A 5,317-nucleotide genomic window follows, 5' to 3' on the forward strand; every position below is an offset into this window, starting at 1 on the left:
TGCCGAGAGGTCACATTACATCACCGCCGGGCGGCACCGCCTCGGCGCTCAGCGCAGCCCGCAGGCACAGACGGGCTCGCACCCAACCTTAGCGCAGCTCCTCACTCGAGCTGAAGGTCGCATGCCATGAGCTAAGCCCCTCATAGGAATTAGGCTTGGGCTGCTGATACACCCTCCCTAAGAATATTCAGCCGCAGTGAAGCAAGAGACTCATATTCCCCAATTTGCTTAGAGATTCAAAGACTCTGCATAAATCTGCCTTGCAGATGATTTGAGAATGAAACTTGATAATCCATTCATGCTGCTTACAAAGAAAGATGAGACGACAGATCTCAGAGGCAGAAGTGGATGAACTGAAACTATTAGGTGAGTAATTGGTTGAATCCCTATTTTTCAATCACCAAGTTCCCCCTGAACAATCCCCCTGCGGGCAGAGGAGGCTGCCTCGCTTAATGGGCCCTTACTACCTCCAGTTCTGCAATTTTAGAATTATGTAGGATTAAAGAAGATTTCTGGTTCTTGAGGGGAAAATTAAAGAAGTTAATGCCAACACTGGCACATCACGAGGTTGTAACCCTGTGAGCAGGGCTGCCTCTCCACTGGCAGCTGCTGAATCTGTGCTCTACCTGTCCCATGTCGCTGTCCCTGCCAGCTGCCTTGGCATGTTCCTGCCAATGCCACAGGACCAGACCAGCCAAGGATTATTTTCTGCTCTTAGTCCTATTTAAAAGTTGCTACAACAATGGTTGAACCAAACACTGTTCCTTTGTTCTTACTGCTGACCTTCTCCTTGAACTGCCAGCTGTACTTGGTCGCAATAAAAGTTCTCCTGCTCCTATTCTTCGCAGGCTACACTTGGACTTTTCACCACACGAGTCCTCCGTGTCTTCCTTTCCCAATTGCCATGCAGAGATGTTCTTTCAGCTGATCCATTTTCCATGTACCTTCAGCTTCCCAACCACATGCCAGACACTCTGGTTCCATCCAGGATGGGTCTTGGCGTGGGAATCCCACTTGAGCTGCTCCCACAGGTCCAGCCTGCTGCTCAGGATACTCTGCCTCTATTCCAAGGAATACCTGTGCCACAGGAAGGTGGCATGTTGGCTCAGCTGCAGGAGGAACCCCAAAGCCCATCACTGTCAACAAGAGCTCCAACCAAGCACAGAGCTTTGCCAGCATGAAATCCCATTTCCTGAGCAGCGCCAAGTATTGTGTGAAATTTTTATTTTCTCTGAAAACTCTATCACTCTCTTAAATCCCCTGATTTTTTTTCCCACTGTAAAGAACAAAGCTTGAGATAAAAGCATCTGACCAGCCACAGCAAAAATACAGTGAAAGGCCATGAAAAGGAGCTGTCATCCTTTATGCCCAAATATATTCCATTTTAATGCGACTGAAAAAGAACAGCTTGGGGAAAAGACAGCAATAAATAAAGGCTTTTCTTCTTCTTCTAATTCAGCAGTGTGTGAGCTGAAAGGTCACATGACATTGGATTTTTAAAAGTTCAAATTAATTTCCATCCATGAAATAAACAGTTAACTGAAAAATGTCCAAAAGCTTTTTAATACAAAAGCTTCAGGGAAGAGTGTCCGCTTGCCTCAACGTTACCAGTGTTTCTCTGGAGCAGCATTTCACGGCTTTTGATCACAAGGTGCCATAGAAAGCACGAATGTGAGATGAACAGCTTCAGGGAACACCACGTTCCTCACAAACATGAACGCCTCCACAGTTGTGTCTTCAGGAGACACAGCTTTATTGTACAGGCACCAGTGAGACAAGGGGAATTCATAGAGTATGGCCATCGGAAGTAGTTTAAACTTCAAAAGTCTGGGAAAAAGTGTAGCTCTAATAACGGAAGCAAAAACGTATCAAGTGAAACTAATCTGGAACGTTTCTACAAGGACAGGTCTAATTTCACATTCGCTCATGCTTGCGTAACAAGATCAAAACCGGAGTGGGAAGTGCAACATAATTACTCCCATCTCCTGGCAAATGTAAAACTTTCCTTTTAGACAGAACACCACACTGATCAAATGCCAAGTACTTCCCTCTTCCTGGGCTGCTACCGTCACTGGTGAGGACCACAACTGCCCCAAAACAAACACTGCAATTTTCACATTAAAGCTGCATTTTTGCAATACTCCCCTGAATAATTCTCATTCACAGCCCGAAGTGCAGAGTCTGGGCAAATGAGCTTGGAGAGGGCAGTGCTGGGATTGCTGCAGCCTCTGTCCAGTGGCAAGGGGGATGGCAGTCCCTGTCCATCCTTCCAGCCCTTTCACACCACGTGCCAAATGCCAGCAGCAATGTGGATCTGCAGCCAATTAAATCTCCATAGCTGACCACAGTTTGCCAGCTCAGAAACATTTCCGCTGCTGTGTCCTGCTCACCCCTGGACATGCAGATACCCAGCAACTGTTGCTGGAAAATTCTCCAGCATATCCTCAAGGACTTGCTTTTCATTTCTGCCTCCAGACCCTCCGGTGCTTTAACTTTCTGACTGCTGGGCGGAGTCTCTAAGCATTGTTATAACCAATAATAATTATCTGATGATTTTAAAAACACTTTTGGACATTTCCAGTGAGGCCCTAAAGCTGTTCAATAGCTCTCTGCCAAAAATATGTCATAGCCAAGTACTTGCCTAGCAGTCATTTTACACAAAGATGGCTAAACTGTTTTTGTTCAGACCTTCCAAAAATACTTTTGAGAGGAGTTCAGACTTGAAAAATGTCATTCCCAAATTGGAAGGCAGTGGAGAGAGCTTTAAAAATGAAAAGATCAAGTAATTTTAGTTACAGTTGCTCCTAGATGTTCTTCCCATCAGTCATGTGTCTGTAGCTGACACCCAACACAGCATCCCCAACATCAGCTGCTCTCCAGTGCAGCCCATTCGTTCTCTGCTGGCTCATCCCCTGTCCCTAGGCAGAGCTCCACACCTTCCCATCCCTAACCAAGGAGAGAGTTCCCCTTCCTCGCCTTCCCATCCTGTCCCTACAGAGCCTCTCTCCACCATGGTAGCACCCCAGCCATGGATCTCTTGCCAGTCTGGTCTATTACTCCCTCATTTGTGTTGTTGTAGTCAGCTCTCTCTGTCCATCCTAGGTTAAAGTTTTCCTCAGCAGCTTTTGCCAGCACATTGGAAAAATGCTCTTGCCTTATTTGGCCAGGAGGATCACACCTCCTCCTAACAGTCCTTGACACTCAAAGAGCGTCCCACGGTCACAAAAACCAGATCCCTGCTGTAAATGCCAGCTGTGCCAGCACTTACCGGCCACAGGATCCATCCACTCCTCCTCCAGCTCTTTCACCATCAAAGGATTCACTTTCCAGCCCTGACTGCCACTCCTGTAGTCACTGCACCAGCATAAATTAGATAATGCATTTTACAATACAATATAGATCAACTTTTCCTAATGGAGTCTCCAGCAGTGTTCACAGTGTTGGTACCTATCAAAGTTAATAGTCTGACACCAGGCCATCCACACAGTATTTCCTACTTCACTGCATGCCCACTTCCACTGCACAAAGGATATTATGGATAACGCCATCTAGCTAAAGCTGGCCAGAAACAAAATCCTTCAGTCGTCACAACGAGCCAACTTTGAGCAAACCAAACTAGGCAACATGCACTTTTCTCATCCCAGAAATACTTGTGAGAGAGAAAGAAGTTCATGTAATTCCAACTAGGAGAAAACATAAAAGAAATCTAGAAAAAAAAGTTTTCAAATTAACAACCTGAAGAGAGGAGATAAGATCAGCTTGAATTAGTCATTGAGCTTTTCAAAATTTCAGAAAGTTGCAACTTAAACCCCTTTAATTAACTGCTTGTGGTAAATAGTTCCTATTTATTCTGTAAGAAAACTAACTACATTAAAAGTTTTTTCTTCTTGAAATTGTTGAAAAATTTACCTCCGTATTTCAAAATTCAGAAATTCTCACAAAGCAAAGTTTGCTGTGAACTTCCTCCTGTTGCCACCTACACCTTCCTCATGGTTCAGCAACCATGCAAGTGTGTGGTGAGCTGGATCAGCTTCGTGAGTCAATGAAAAAATAATGCCAAAATCTACCACTTATGAATAATGACTGGTTTTCCCGTGGATGACTGCACTGATCTGGCTCACAGAACCTGTATGGGATGCAAGGGAATTGGAAGAAGCACACAAGGCCAGGGATGGAGATGGAGCAAGCCCAACCGTGCTGACAGAAGCCTGCATCTGGAGCAGACTAAACACACCCTGACTCGGGACAGACACCAAAGATGCCCTAGAGGAGAGGAGAGGAGAGCAATGAGCACGTCCTGCTTGAGCTTAGCCAGTGGCTGCGGCTCAGCCAGACTTGCAGCTTTGACTTGGAACCTGTAATAGAATGAAAACTCCTGGAAGGTCTCACGTAGGCACTTTGCCTTTTATTTCAGTTGTAGACTTGTGTGCCCCTCCTCCGGGACAAATCCAGGTTCCCCAAGTCATGGATTAGGTGAGTAAGGAAAAGATCTTTTCCTGAGCCAGGAACAGATACTGCCACTCAAACTGACAGGGAAATCGCTCCTGCAGGTGTTGGCCCATGCTCCCAAACCCGTCTGTTAATCTCAGTGAGGTTCATGTAAATGAACATGCTTTATAACTGCCCACGGTTAAACAAGTGGGCTGATGGCTGATCCTTAGAGGCAACATAAAATATGGAAACAGGCACCTTTCCAACTCGGCAGAAAACATTCCTGAAACAATAACTTAAAGGCATCCGTAGATGTTAGAGGGAAATCGTTAATTACAACATTTTTATGCAGCTGATTTTATCGTGGAGGGCTTGGCAACTTTTCTGCAGAGCTGACAGTTTGTTCTGGCTGGGATCCAACACAGACACATAACCAGAGCATCTGTGGGGTTGTTTTAATTGTGCTCCTGTTCATCATTTGAGTAACACTGGACTTTACTTCCTGTTCATACTTGATTAGTGAGTTAATAAGGGGCCAGATGCTTCTTTCCACCATTGCTGATGGAAATAAAGTACATGCCCATATGGTGGGAAGTGAGATGAGGTGCATGTCCTAGAGTATCATCCTTTGCTCCCCCAACCCTGGAAAAGGGGCAAATACTGGCACAGTATCTACAGACATGAAGATGGAGACCTTCTGTCCTCCTCTAAGACATCAATAGAGCTTTAAGCATTTACAACATACTTAGTAAGCACAAGCATTGGAATGAGATTAAGGCATTATTGATATGTGTTAATAAAACCTTTTTACAAAAAGTGATTACTCATTGCATTTTTTACAAAGCTATGTGTGCTTAAGTAAAACTAATCTACACTAGGACAGATC

The 5,317-nt window shown here is 45.0% G+C and overlaps 1 long non-coding RNA gene across 1 annotated transcript; it reads left to right on the plus strand.

Annotated features, from left to right (window-relative positions):
- The first annotated feature begins 16 nt into the window (after positions 1 to 16).
- Positions 17 to 3,893, plus strand: LOC108449378. Its single transcript, XR_001865556.1, has 2 exons — positions 17 to 366; positions 849 to 3,893. It is a non-coding gene; the product is annotated as an uncharacterized LOC108449378 (long non-coding RNA).
- The last annotated feature ends 1,424 nt before the right edge of the window (positions 3,894 to 5,317 follow it).

Source organism: Corvus brachyrhynchos, unplaced genomic scaffold (assembly GCF_000691975.1).
Source record: "Corvus brachyrhynchos isolate BGI_N302 unplaced genomic scaffold, ASM69197v1 scaffold69, whole genome shotgun sequence".
Classification (NCBI taxonomy): domain Eukaryota; kingdom Metazoa; phylum Chordata; class Aves; order Passeriformes; family Corvidae; genus Corvus; species Corvus brachyrhynchos.